At 35.5% G+C, this 15780-nt stretch overlaps 1 protein-coding gene and 1 long non-coding RNA gene across 4 annotated transcripts in view; one reads left to right on the top strand and one right to left on the bottom strand.

Annotated features, from left to right (window-relative positions):
* PDGFC (platelet derived growth factor C) overlaps positions 1–15780 on the bottom strand; it is a 222403-nt gene that overhangs the window by 114629 nt on the left and 91994 nt on the right. The window lies entirely within an intron of this gene.
* The window catches only part of LOC108529020 (uncharacterized), a 12848-nt gene continuing 5337 nt past the window's right edge, over positions 8270–15780 (top strand). The window contains exons 1-2 of the long non-coding RNA XR_001885381.1: positions 8270–8474; positions 14793–14854. This is a non-coding gene — a long non-coding RNA (uncharacterized LOC108529020). The remainder of the gene's footprint in view (positions 8475–14792; positions 14855–15780) is intronic.

The following is a 15780-nucleotide window of genomic DNA, read 5'->3' as shown; positions in this document are numbered from 1 at the left end:
CAGGTGATACTTCTTTCTCTTAAACTAAGTGACTTTGAAAAGCATGCAATGTCTTCACATTCACAATCTTCAAGATTTGTTTTTGCTTCAGGAGATGGTGCTAATGGGTGATGGTCATGGTAGTGAAAGGGGTGCACACAGAGCTATGTTAACATCACCACCAAAGTCAAGTATACTTATCTGTCAATTCAAGTGTATTTATTTATCAATTCTCCCACACCCTGCTGTTACCTTAAGAAGGGCAGCAGACCATCTAGAAAAAGATTAGAGAATTGAAAAATAATCAACAGAACCTCATGAAGTTCATATTTTCAGTGACTTACCGTTCCTGCTGTTCACAAACTTGTGATAACCACTAGGTTTCATACTGTTTTCATATTAAACAAAGCTCATAAAACTGAAAATATAAACCCCAAAACAAAGGAATTGATGGGAGTGCTAAGAATGTATGTAAGTGTAAAAGAAAAAATGTGGAAGTTAGATTCAAATTTAAAAAGACCAAATTGGCCGGGCGCCGTGGCTCACGCCTGTAATCCCAGCACTTTGGGAGGCCGAGACAGGCGGATCACGAGATCAGGAGATCGAGACCATCCTGGCTAATGCGGTGAAACCCCGTCTCTACTAAAATACAAAATAATTAGCCGGGCGTGGTGGCGGGCGCCTGTAGTCCCAGTTACTCGGGAGGCCGAGGCAGGAGAATGGCGTGAACCCGGGAGGCAGAGCTTGCAGTGAGCGGAGATCACGCCACTGTACTCCAGCCTGGGCAACAGAGCGAGACCCCGTCTCAAAAAAAAAAAAAAAAAAAAGACCAAATCAATTTTTTTTTTTTTTTTTTGAGACAGAGTCTCGCTCTGTTGCCCAGCATGTAGTACAGGGGCCCATGGAGGCTCACTGCAAACTCTGCTTCTCAGGTTCAAGTGATTTTTATGCTTCAGCCTCCCCAGTAGCTGGGATTACAGATTGTGCACCACCACACCCAGATAATTTTTGTATTTTTAGTAGAGACGGGTTTTACCATGTTGGCCAGGCTCATCTCAAACTCCTGGCCTCAAGTGAACCACCCACCTTGGCCTCCCAAAGTGCTGGGAATATAAGTGTAAGCCACCACATCCAGCCAAGACCAAATCACTTGATTCACTGACAAAAATAATGTGATATAAGGAAATTAAATAATTTTTTGACAAAAATGCAGTATATTAAATCCTATGAATGCCACAAATCTGAAAGTTTTAGTGACAATCATACCTGTCACCAAAAATAAAGGGGAGCATTTTGAATTTTCAAATAAAATACTTATGTAATGCAAAAATTGTCAAGTTGGAAACTAAATCTTTCACAGGTCACTTTAAAGTCAAATAAAAGTTTAGTGTTGGAAAAATAAATTGTTCTGAAAGAGTCTCGTGTAAACACAGCCCTTTAAGGATTAGCTGTCACCAACATTTAAAACAGCAAAGAAAGGCTCAGTACATATGGTAGAAGATTAACCTAGTGGTGCTTTACTATGAACAGAAACATCCTAGGAAAACCCAGAGGATATGTAAAAGCAACTCTCCCAAAATTCGAAGCATACTATTTTTTAGCACCACTTAAAAAGTAAGCAATACAGAGATTTTCAACTGTTTTCTATTACAACAGAAAACTCTTATAACTGTTTTCTATCGGTGAACCACCTGCTAGTTCTTAATTGATCTTTTAATAGCTATATTTTATTGTTATTGGCACCACTTCTTACTTCCTTTACTACCCTAGATAGTCTATAGAATTGTATACTTTTATACCTGCAGTTGGTTCTTCTTCAAGATTCTATCCTCAGTCTTCTTTCTATAATCATAAATCCTTGGTGTTCTCAAGTACTTTCATAAACATACGCTCTTTAAATCTATAGCAATATCTCAGAACTCTTTTTCAAACCACAAAATCATATTCCAAAATGTCCCAAACTCGATATATCCTACTCCAAACTCACGGTCAGTTTAGGAACTCTACATTAGTTTCTAATTTCAGTTAACGGAATAGCTATTTCACTGCCAGTAAGCCTCAAAATCTGATAATTTTTCTACTTGAACTTCTGTTGATGAAAAGGATCTTCAATTTACTACAATTAGATTCTCAATAGAAATGATCGGCCGCACGCGGTGGCTCACGCCTGTAATCCCAGCACTTTGGGAGGCTGAGGCAGGCGGATCACAAGGTCAGGAGATTGAGACCAGCCTGGCTAACAGGGTGAAACCCAGTCTCTACTAAAAATACAAAAAAATTAGCCGGACGTGGTGGCAGGCACCTGTAGTCCCAGTTACTCGGGAGGCTGAAGCAGGAGAATGGCCTGAACCCGGGAGGCACAGCTTGCATTGAGTCGAGATTGTGCAACTGCACTCCAGCCTGGGTGACAGAGCAAGACTCCGTCTCAAAATAAAAAAATAAATAAAAAAGATCCTAGCCTATGAATAATGCGTATCACATACCAACTGTTGTTTTTGCAATTGTCTTCAATATGGATTATTTAGCTTTCTCATACAGAAATCTTCCTCTTCTCTAAGAAAACTTCAGTTTTCCAGCCCTTCGATGCAAGAGTTTTGTAATTTAAGCCCTTCGATGCAAGAGTTTTGTAATTTTTGATCAATACTACATTTGTGTACCACTTGGATATATCTAAAATTGAAACAAATTTTCTATAATAAAATGAATAGTGATAATTTCATACTTTCTTAAAGAATCAGCTGTGGAAATAAAAATATTCCACCAAATATGCCTATTCATGTCTTTTTAAATTAAACTTTTCAGTGAACAAGACTGAGAATAACACTGATTCTGATTTGACTTTATTCTTTAAGCATTGTTACGGTTTTGTCACACACACATACACAAATAAACATTTTAATTTTAATACAAATTCTGAATCTTTCATATATAATTTAAGGAAATATAACTTTCATAATGTCAAAAAGATATTCTTGTACATTTAACTTCCAAACTTTAAAAAAACAGCTTTTGTTCATAGTACATGTATTTTCCTATACTGATGGCTAAGATTCTAAATATCCCTTACTATAAGGTTCAGAGTTTCCCCATTCTCTGGTTCACGTATCACAATGAAAACTAAGAAAACTAAGATCATGGTTAGTAGCCAGCAATAAATTAGGAATCCACTTAACCAAAGTGATTCATTTACTTCCCCACTTCATCTATCATGTCTTCTTCCTTTCAAATCTTTCTATAGAATTATAACACTTTAAAAGTGTTTTCTCTTATTAGCTTAATAGGATATTTTTTCCTTCCTTCCACTTCTTACCCTTGTATTGCCTCCAAAGGAATTTCATCAGAAAATAAACCTTAAAGTGTTTCAAAACAGAACATATTTCATAACGTTAGAAAACCACAAAGCCGCAGTGAATTTAAGGAGACATTTTTGTCTTAAGTCTTGAATGAAAAGATGAGGACCTGATATATTATTATCTTCTACTTCATAGAGGGTTTCCTTTATTCTGTTTCTATGGAATTAAATCTTCTCTATAGTTCCTGAACAAAGTATTATCCCTGTTGTATTTAAATGGATCTTCTCCTCCTCACTTATAAATAAATTAATATTACAAAGATACTTCCACAAGGCTTATTAATCCAAATGTATTTAATACGAAATACAGGATGAGTGCTTCAAAAGAATGTTCAACGCTTAGCAATTGATGCATAAACACCACAGAAGATTAAAAGTCCTTTTAACACACAGTCATTTCCTAAAAGTAACTAAGTGACTTTCTCACTGAGACACGTCCACACAGTTTTCCAAAGTTGAAATCAGTTATAGTGTAATTTATTTGTATACTATGTCTTGCTAAAGTTAGAGGACCAAGAAAAGCTATCCTTGGTAAAGCTATTGGAAAGCTTCATTAAAGAAATTGCACAAAGGAAAACTTAAAGTTTAAAAGATAGTAAAAAACATTGAATGCTGAGTGGTTCAAAATACTAAAAGTTAATGCAGAGAGAAAATCCTATAGGCAAACAAAATGATTATTCACAAGCAGGAGCTTTTTGTGTAGAGTCTGGTGCAAGAAAAACAATGTGAAAAGGAAAAGGCTATAATCCTTCGTATTCCTTCGTATTAACTGCTCCGTTTATGAGCAGCTGCAACTTCTATTGGTAGATGCCAAGACAGGGGTTTTAATCAGCTTATGATGGGAAGTGCGCAAGAAACTCCTTGAAAATATTAGCACTAAAACAGAAATAAATGGCAGGAACTGGAACAAAACTAGAGAATTTATAGATAAACAGGCCTAAAAGGGATTAGATTTATTCCCCCACTCCCTGGCAAAGACTGCAGATCGAGAAAACTAGCAATTACAAGGACCCAGTGAGTCTAACCAAAAAATTAATGCATTATTCTGAGATTTTGATTTACAAATTTGACTAAAGATAAGAAATGATGCACATACAATCAAAAAGTTAAAATGAGTGAAGAAATACACTAGGCATAAATAGGCCATGTGTAAAAGACCTTATCTATTAGCAATCTTGGCTATTTTCAAGCCTTCAACAATTTTTGCTCAATATGTACATATTTTATATGTAAACTAAATAGAAAAATGTGTCTAAAATACTTTAATTCAAATGCAAATTAGCCAAGACACACCTAGGAATATAATGTATTAAGAAAACTATATTGCTTAGAATATACTATATACCCACTTTATTGAGCTTAAATAAAAATTATTTTAAAAATATTATTCAGATTAAATTGAGTCTATGGATGATTTATAAGTGTTACAGGACAGTGTATCATATTTAAGTATTCTTGTAAACAAACATTAGAATCCCAGTCATGTTTTGCACACAGAAAGATAAAAGTGAATCTAAAGATGTATTGACGGCATGCTTATACTTCTGTACTACTGCTTACTATATAACTCTAAAGGCTATTTCTCAAATGGCTTTCCTAATAAATCTATGGTTTTATTGATTCCCAATAAATCAATGGCAAATTTTAAAGAAAAAAAATAAACTAAAGAACAAACAACAACAAAAGAAACCTCTTGATAAAAGACTATACAAAATAGAAGATGACTAAAACTCTTATTTACCATGATGGATTAAAAATAACAACTTTGCACACTCTGATTAAACCATGACAGTCACAGCTGCTGTCATTTGGTGTGCTTGTCATTTAATATATGCTAATATAATATATTTAAATGTATGTGTGTATGTGTACATAAGCCCAATTTCAAATAATATGGCAAAGATACGGATTTCTGAGAAATCCAAGCAATGAAGCTATGACACAGAAGACAGGCAAACAAGACAAAATCTTCAAATCTAAAAAAAACTGATTAAGAATTTATTTTTTCTAGCACATACATTAGCAAGTATTATTGGTGGTACTGCTTTGATGCACTCCAATTGGAATACGCTGTTGACTCAAGGCTTCAAAGTGCCAGAGTCTGACTTCTTGCCCAAGGGCCCCGGACCATTAGGACACACTCCTGTCATCCCATGTGAATGCCTGAGGCACATCCTTCAGACTTATACACTTGGCAACTTAGGCTTATAGGCCTTCATTGTTCTTTAATTAAAGTATGTTTTTAAGTTTCATCTCTTTAACTAGACTGGAAATTACTTAGGCTCAAAAACTATGTCTTATTACATATTCCAACACTCCACGCTAATTCTACTGAATAATCTCAAATGACTTGACCTTTGACAAGAAATGCTTCTGTACCAAACAAACATTTAAGTACACAACTGTTCTAGGAGTGCTGGGAAATTAAACATTGATTTTTATCCATCGTCTCTGGTTAAAAGTTTTTACATTGTAAGACTGTCAGTCAGGTGTGATGGCTCATGCCTGTAATCCCACCCCTTGGGAGGCCAAGGTGGGAGGATCACTCGAGCCCATGAGTTCAAGACCAGCCTGGGCAACATAGCGAGACCTAATCTCTACTTTAAGTAAATAAAAAATCTAGGTGTGGTGATGCACATCTGTAGTCCCAACTACTCGGAGGCTGAGGCAGGAGGATTGCCTGAGCCCAGATATTTTAGGCTGCAGTATGCTATGACCGTAGCCTAAAATGTAGACCACTGCTGGGACTACAGAGAAAGACCCTGTCTCAAACTAAAAAAAAAAAAAGAATGTTCATATATAATGCTAAATGTATAATGAGATTACAAAAGACATAAAAGATAGATTATTTATTACAAACTCCACTTGCAAGACTAGTGATTTTCAATTCCTTTTTACTCATCAGCCTTAGGAGCTCACTAGGGACAGGTGTCAAGAAGAACAGTTTGAGAATAGTGCCCACCCCTTACTCCCAAATTCCTGAAGTGATGGTGATAGACAATCTCCTTCCAGGTATTTGGTTCCAGAATGATTCTGAACCACTGTTTCTGAAGGTGTGGTAGTTGTACCATTCATGATTTCAAGAACTACATAAAAGGGCATGTTCTTCATCTTAATAGTGGATAATTAACAAATATTCAGTATATATAAATCACATTTTATTTCCATAGACATTTCCTATAACTTCTTTTTGAAATCTATTCATTTAAGAAAAAATTCCTTGCGCAATGTAAGAAAAACTATTTAGTGAATAACAGCACAAAAGGATATGGTTTGGTAAAAGTTGCAACACTACGTAATGCAATCTCTTAAACATAAAATAATGGCTCAAAGGTCCATGAACATGGCACCAGGGCTAATGTGTTCACTGTTTTAATCCCAAGGTCCCTGCCAGACAGTCCTTGGACTTACGTTGCAATTCGTGACATTTGCTGAAAGCATTTAATTGACAGGCCCTGCCTCTTAAAAGAAATGAAAAATATCAGCTTTGAGTAAATGATAGTCTTCTATGCAAAGTAATTCAAATACTACTCACATCCCAGTGCTTCAAAACATATTCCCCTTACTCACTAAATTGTCTGAAACTATCAAGTCTTTCCTGGTCAAAACACTGAAAGCCCAACCTCATCCATGAATTACAACTATGATCTGCTGTTTACTGTGTCATATGCATATATCATCATGTGCAGCAGTAGGTCTCAGGAGACTTATAATACTAATGGCAGTGTGGCATGGTCAAATACTAGACATAAAGTATTTTCTAGAAAATAAACAGCTTTGAACATTATCTCTGATATGTGACATTAACTTATGGGATGTTCACAAAATGTTACAGATGATAAAGTATAGTTGTGTATTATACAGTTAATAAATTGTCTTAACCATAATACAAAAGGAAAAAATTAACAGACACTATAAAATTACCTTTTTCAAAGAATTAAGAAAGAAAAAATTATAGATCAGTATCTCTGTAACATTTATTTGAATAGTTTAACCATTTATTAAATAGCTAGTTTTGAGGACTCCAACTCAAGCCTTTCCTTTGAGAGCCTTAAGTATAAAGTGGTTTCTAAGATAGTCCCTGAAAATGATGAAAACTCAAATATAACTGAAACCTATTACCAGCAAAACAGTCCTTATACGCTCTGCCTAGAATTTCTACAAATAACAAAGTCAATGAAATTGAAATTTAAAAAATGAATCAGTAGCCTACCTATGATTTAGTTCAAGAAACAAAAAAGCCAACACACCTGAGAAAAGGAAGGAAGATGTTTGACATCTTCCCTTGTCTCTTAGACAAAAACACTAGATTTATAAAAGACTAAATAAACTTTGTCTTTTTAAAACAATTTTTTAATACAGGGTCTCGCTCTGTTGCCTGGGTTTGTGTGCACTGGCACAATCTCAGCTCACTGCAACCTCTACCTATGGGGCTCAAGCCATCCTCCCACCTCAGCCTCTTGAGTAGCTAGGACTACAGGCTTACCTCATGATGCCCAGGTAATTTTTGTATTTTTTTGTAGAAAAGGGTTTTTGTCATGGTGTCCAGGCTGGTCTGTAACTCCTGAGCTCAAGCAGTCTGCCCACTCGGGCTTCCCAAAGTCCTGGGATTACAAGCACAAGCCACCAGATCTGGCCTATTTCCCTATTTGAAACAATAGTTTTAAATGGCCAGAGTACTATTCACAACCTCTTATGTGTATGGCCATTCAGATATTGCAGTTAACAGGGGAAAAAAAGCAAAAACAATTGATGAGTGAAAGAAGAAAGAAAGGGAGATGGCAGCTGTTAAGCCTGCAGTGCTGGAGGTACACCGCAAGTTAACTATTATGAACAGGGTGTATTCAGGGATGATCCTGGTAACTGCCTATGGTGGAATTTGTAGATGTCTATGATGTCACCATGTGGAACACAATAACAATCAGAGGCAATAGAAGTTAAAGACACCCTGACTTCACATCATATGATGCTAGCCACTGAGAACTGGGCTGAATCTAAGCTTATCAATCTTCCTTCTAGTTACAGAGATGGAAAGGGAATATGACCATCACTCATGTGGAAGTTGAGCCATTGGAAGAAAGTCCACACATCTTATCTGCCAGTAAAAACCTAGTCTCACCAGATGTCTCTTCATTCAAGCAAGGTAAATAGTAAAATAAATATATGAAGACTGTAAAAAAAAAATGCTGCAACACGAGAAAAGGTAATTTTGTCCTGACATATCAGAAAGAAAAACATCTACCTCAAAAGTGATTTAAGCCCAGGCATGGTGGCTCACATCTGTAATCCCAGTACTTTGGGAGGCTGAGGCAGGAGGATCACTTGAGGTCAGGAGTTTGAGACTAGCCTGGCCAACATGGTGAAACCCCGTCTCTAACAAAAATATAAAAATTAACCAGGTGTGGTGCTGCATACCTGTAATCGGAACCTGGGAGGCGGAGAATGCAGTGAACCTAGATTGTGCCACTGCACTCCAGTCTGGGTGACAGAGCAAAATCCTGTCTCAAAAAAAAAAAAAAAAAAAAAAGTGATTTTGCACAGAAACTTGAAGAAATTATTTCAAAATCTGTTCCATATCATCAATAAAATGCTGAGGAACCAATTACTCTGAGATGGAAGAGAAGAGAGAACACAAAGAAAGGAGATTCTGACTAAGAATGACAGCTGCTCCCAAGGAAGAAAACATGAGTTAGAACAGAAAAAGAGTCAAAAGCAAATACTTTCTTGTATTGAGAAACCACAAACAAAATAAAACAATGACCTGAGTGTGCAGATAAAGTTTCCCTATATCCTCTATAAACTTAATGAAAAAAATATCTATTTCTAGTCACTTTCTCACAATATTTTAAATCATAAAACTTTGGGGAAAAGTTCTTCAAGGTTCTCCTTAAAGAAACCAAATTAACCCAAATAAGTGTTTGTTTTGTTATGTAAAAACAACTAAAGAACTTTTTTTCATGAAAGGTTCAAAATATGTGTTTCCTTATTGAAAAAAAGTTACTTATTTGTGCCAGTGAGCAAAGAATAGCTAATATTGTTTACTCACTGAGTATCAGACATCTTCTAAACTTCAGATTTCTTAATCTTCCAATACATCTCTGAAACAGGTACTATTTAGTACCCCATTTGACAGTTGAGAAAATTAAGTCATAGGGAAATACACATGACTACAGAGGCAGGGTTTCTATATTGTATTAAAATGAGAAAGTTTGAGAAAGCCTATAAAAAGTTCAGTCATTGTGTATATTGTTAAAGGTCTTGGTTATTTGGATTTCTCCTTAATTTCCCTGTCTGATTCTTCTTTATATACAAAATTATAACAGCAGTCTCTTCTTTATAACATAGAACTTCTGGTGAGAACTTCGGAATCTTAAAACATATTACCTGGTGAGATAAGAGTTATCTTTTACTAAAGCTAGGAGTTTTTCTTGTTGTTAATAAGATTATTTTATTCATTAAGATGCCATCAAAACAAAAAAAAAAAGTCAGTACAATTCTAAAGCACAATAACTTGTTCTCTTTCAAAAGTACAAGAACTCTACAATTAATACAACAAATCTATCTGCATTCTGCTTTTCAACAGTCAAAACAATACAGCCTGAAAAGAGTGGTCCATTTATCTAAACATCTCAAATTAAAAATTTCAACGCCATGAAATGATATAGCTTCTACACATCTGTCTGTTTTCCTTTTCCTTTTTTTAATTTTTAATTTTGTGGGTACATAATAAGTGTATATCTTTATGAGGTACGTGAGATATTTTGACACAGGCATACAATGTTTAACAATCACATTAGAGAAAATGGAGTTTCCATTACCTCAAGCATTTATCCTTTCTCAGTGTTACACAAACAATCCAATTTTACTCTTAGTTATTTTAAAATGTACAATAAATTACTGTCAACTGTAATCACCTTTCTAAGTATACAAGTAGTTTCATTTTCAACACTGCTCTTCTTTAATCTAAAATTACTCATGACAAATTTTAAGTAGCACATTCAAATGACCATAACTAAATAATTCTAAGTCAATCATGAAATTATAATAGGGTAAGTAATGACTATGTAAGCTATTTTATAAAAAGATTCTTCTTCGACTCCATTCCAAATCTAGCAAAAAATGTTAGTATATTAAATCAAGTATCAGTCGAGAAAATATTACAGGCACTGTGGTAGTTAAAATATAAATTCCAATATCCTAGGAATGTACAATCAGGAAGTGAAGCAAAATATAATATACTACTTTACATTTTTATTTAATAAAATCTAAATGTGCAGACACTACGAGGTGCTAGAAAATTCAGATGGGAAATAAAGTAAAATATACTTCCTCTTCTGAGTTCACCCCTTTGGTGACCCCAGCTGACACCCAACTTCTCCCCGGCAATTGCATCCCACATTTTTTTGCTTGGTTAACTCTATTCATTCCTTAGGTCTCAGCACAAATGACATCTCCCTGATCTACCCTGCTAGGATAATTCCCTATTCTCACCTCGTTTGTAATATGCTCTCCAAACATGCTATACTTGTCTCTCATAGCACATATAATAAAGCAATTAGACTAATTAGCTGTTTCTTGTTTGCCTCGTCAATTAGAAGGTAAGTCCCCCAGGTATAAGACTAGGTTTGCCTTATTTACCATCATGCCCCAAGTCATGGCACATGGAAAGCACTTAACGAATATTTGTGCACTCAGGGCCTGGCACATAGAAAGTGCTTAAAAATATTTGTGAAATTAGTAAATGGGTGCATGAGTGGTGGGGTAGACAGATGGCTATCTATAATTTAGATCTAGGAACTAAAACTGTGAGAGGAGATGGGGTAAAACTGAAATTTGCTGAGGAGGGTGGGAGCAAGCAGCAGCAAAGTCCAGTCTTCAGATCCAATCATTTTGTGATTAGGAATAATGAAATGGTTTAGCAAAGTAGAATGCAAGCAAAATATCACAGACTAAATTTTACTAGGGATAAAATTTACCAGAAAATTGTAAATTTTTTATTAAAAATTAAAATTAACAAATTCAATCTAAATAACATAATTCCTTTGTTCAAAAACACGTATGGCTTCCCAATACAGAACTGACAGAGTGATATAGGCTGAATGGCCCTTATCCAAAATGTTTGGGACGAGAAGTATTTTACATTCTGAATTTTTTCAGATTTTTAATATTTGCATTATATATACTTACCAGTTGAGCATCCCTAATCAGAAAATGCAAAATGAAAAATATTCCAATGAGAATTTCCTTTGAGTTTCAGATTTTGGAGCATTTCAGATGTAATACAAATCATTGGTCTAACATTAAAAAAAAACTTCCCTGCTTCTATGTCCTCTGTTATAGATTCTTTACATAATCTCTAAGCTCCATTTCCAATACCAGTCTATAATACACTAATAGAGCTAGAGTTTTAGAATTAGAGAACAATGACTTTTACCTAGAACTAACTCCTACAATGTAGCCCTGTGTCAACTTTACGTGTCCAAAGACTACCATGATGCTTCACACTTTATAGGTCCTAAATAATGGAAACGTGTTTGACTTTAAATCTTCTCAACCATTTGCTACGTGGTAACGACTAAATTATTTAGGTAACTTCTCTGTGACTCACATAATTTGTCTGAAAGGTACTATCAGTTGCCTTATAAGGTGTTTTGTACATAGCATATCCTCAAAAATGAGCTGCTTCTTTTCTCATTCTTCCTACTGGAGGATTCTTTACTGCTCTTTGAAAAACACGACAAAATTTAAGAGTTAAATCAATCCTCCTGTAGAAATCACAAAAAGGAGAGGTTTGTCCCTGTTGGTTGATGAGAGTAACTAATTATGTTATCTTCACAAAGTACATTTTGAAAGATTCATTCCACACTCATATAAAAATGAGCTTCCAAGATATAAAATCAATCATCCAATCCCAGACTGCAAAGGCAGAAGCAATAGTGCCAAGTTGAGAAAACAAAGCTTTATAGATTTCAATTCTTGCTGCTTCTCCTAACGTTGTTTACTTACTTGAATGCCTCTTTAGTAAGAAGCCTAACAGTGACAAAGATAACAAAAATAAATTCTCCAGGGATACAAAACCCCAAGCAATTGGGTTTTACTAACAAGCACAGGACATTAATAATAAAGAATAAAGCTGCTGATCAGTATTTGTTTAAATCTTTATACAAACAATGGGTCATTCACTCCAAATTCCATGCCCTAAAACATGATTTATGGACATTTTCTGGCCACTAAATAAAAGTGCAGGTTTTACTGTCTTCGTTTCAAATAATACACTATTGTTCCTTTCCTGAAACAAACATAGTTCTTTCAAAGCCCCCAGGAAACTACAAAGTAAAATTGTCAATTGCTTTTGTGATCATATATTAATTACCAGGCTGACTTTCAAGGATCCAACTTTCCATTGCTGAGCAAAATAAAGTTTTAGTGCTCTGGACAGAAAATCAGACCAACCACAACATTCTCTTAAGCCAAAATCTAATCCAGAAGAAAGCCCTTTTTTTTTCAATTCTATGAAGGGTGAGAGAGGTGACTAAGCTGCAGAAAAGCTGGAAGCAAGGAGAGGTTGGTTCATGAGGTTCAAGAAAAGAAGCTGTCTCCATAAGAAAAAAGTACAAGGTGAAGCTGCGGCAAGCTATCCAGAAGATAAGCTAAGACGACAGATGAAGGTGGCTACACTAAACAACAGATCATCCATGTAGGTGAAACAGTCTTCAATTGGAAGAAAGTGTCTTCTAGAACTTTCATAGCTAGAGAAGAAGAGTCAAAGCCTAGCTTCAAAGATTCAGAGGACAAGTAGACTCTCTTGTTAGGGACTAATACCACTGGTGAATTTAAGTTAAATTCAATGCTCATTTACCATTCTGAAAATACTAGATCCTTTCAGAATTATGCTAAATCACTGCTTGTGTTCCAGAAATAGAATAACAAAGCCTGGGTGACAGTATATCTATTTCACAGCATGGTTTACTGAAGATTTTAAATCCACTACTCAGAAAGAAAAAAAAGATCCCTTTCAAAATATTACTGCTCATTGATAATGCACCTGGTCACCCAAAAGTTCTGATGCAGATGTACAAGGATATTAATGCTGTTTTCATGCCTGCTAACACAATAACCATTCTGAAGCCCATGAATCAAGGAGTAATTTGAAGTTTCAAGTCTCGTTATTTAAGAAATCCATTTCATTAGGCTATGGCTGCCCAGAGATAGTGATTCCTTGGATGGATCTCAAAAGATGTTGTTTCCACTCTCATGGATGGCTCTGAGGGGTTCAACAGTGCAGTGGAAGAAGATGTAGTGGAAATAGCAAGAGATGTGAAAATAGCAAGAGAAAGAAATTTAGGAGACTGAAGATGTGAGCGAACTGCTGCAAAATTATAATAAAACCTGAATGGATGAGGAGTTGTTTTTATGGATGAGCAAAGAAAGTGATTTCTTGAGAAGGAATCTGCTCCTGATGAAGATGTACTGTTACACTGTTAAAACGACAACACGGGATTTGAATATTACATAAAGTTAGTTGATAAAGCAAGAACAGGTATGGAGAGGGCTGATTCCAATTTTGAAAGAAGTTTTACTATAGGTGAAATGTTATAAAACGGCATGACATGCTACAGAGAAATGTTTTGTGAAAGGAAGAGTCAATTGATGCAGCAAACATTACTGTTGTGTTAGTTTAGGAAACTGCCACAGCCAACCCAAATTTCTGCAACCAACATTTTGATCAGTCAGCAGCCATTAACACGGAGGCAAAACCCTCTAACAGCAAAAAGATTACTACTTGTTAAAGGCTTCGATGACTTTTAAGATTTTTTGCAATAAATATTTTTTTACTTAAAGTATGTACATTGTTGTTTAGATATAATGCTACTGTATACTTAATAGACTATGGTATGGTGCAAACAAACTTTTATCTGTAGTGGAAAATCAAAACATCTGTGTGACTCCCTGATATGGTTTGGCTCTGTGACCCCGCTCAAATCTCATCTTTTACCTCTCATAATTCCCACGTGTTATGGGAGGGACTCAGTGGAAGATAATTGAATCATGGAGGTGGGTCTTCCCTGTGGTGTTCTCATGATAGTGAATAAGTCTCACAAGATCTGATGGTTTTAAAAATGGGAATTATGTTGGGAGGCTGAGGTGGTGGATTGCCTGGAGTCAGGAGTTCAAGACCAGCCTGGCCAACATAGTGAAACTCTATCTCTACTAAAAATACAAAATTAGCTGGGCATGCTGGCATGTGCCTCTAATCTCAACTACTTGGGAGGCTGAGAAAGGAGAATTGCTTGAACTCAGGAGGCAGAGGTTGCAGTGAACCAAGATCGCACAACTGCACCCCAGTCAGGGTGACACAGTGAGCCTCAGTCTCAAAAATAAATAAATAAATAAATAAATAAAACATGAGTTTCACTACATAAGCTCTCTCTGTCTCTTTGCCTGCTGCCATCCATGTAAGATGTGACTTGCTCCAGCTTGCCTTCTGCCATGATAGTGAGGCCTCCCCAGCCATGTGAAACGGTAAGTCCATTAAACGTCTTTTTTCTTCCCAGTCTCAGGTATGTCTTTATCAGCAGCACGAAAATGGACTAATGCAATCCCTTTATTGAACACCTGTTTTATTACTATCTCTGGATCCAAACTGGCAATATCCAAGTCCTAAATATCCTGCTATTCCATTATTCTGCAACTAAAACAATACATTGTTAAGGAAACCAATTCTTTCAGTTGAAAACTGAGTCCACTAAGCTTGGTATTCATTATCTAACTTTAAATTTTGTGTAGTTATTCATAATTCTAATCACAGAATGCTCTGTCCAAAGTATTTTAAGATAAATAAATTTCTCCAGGACTTAAAAATCTTAAGACAACTCTCTTCCTAGTGCCAAAAGTAAAATAACAAAATACAGCTCAAAACAGAATCTACCTTATGTGAAGAAAAAGTACAATATTTAGGTAATTATTCTTAAACTTACATTTAATGTTATAAGTCATAAGACAACCTAAGAAAGATTTCAAAAACGTATTTTGAAATAGTTAAGATTACTGTCCTTAATATATAAACCTACAGGGTATAGAAGGTTAATATGTATCACTCATAACACTTATAAAGTAATTATAGAAAACTAAGTTGATAAGGATTGTTGGCCTTTCTTTAAAATGTTTGATGTTCCCCTTCCCAAGTCCAAGTGATCTCATTGTTCAGTTCCCACCTATGAGTGAGAACATGTAGTGTTTGGTTTTCTGTTCTTGGGATAGTTTGCTAAGAATGATGGTTTCCAGCTACATCCATGTCCCTACAAAGGACACCAACTCATCCTTTTTTATGGCTGCATAGTATTCCATGGTGTATATGTGCCACATTTTCTTAATCCAGTCTGTCACTGATGGACATTTGGGTTGATTCCAAGTCTTTGCTATTGTGAATAGTGCCACAATAAACATAC

Source organism: Rhinopithecus bieti, unplaced genomic scaffold (assembly GCF_001698545.2).
Source record: "Rhinopithecus bieti isolate Rb0 unplaced genomic scaffold, ASM169854v2 scaffold_3878, whole genome shotgun sequence".
NCBI classification, from domain to species: domain Eukaryota; kingdom Metazoa; phylum Chordata; class Mammalia; order Primates; family Cercopithecidae; genus Rhinopithecus; species Rhinopithecus bieti.
This window is presented reverse-complemented; position numbering and strand designations above follow the sequence as displayed.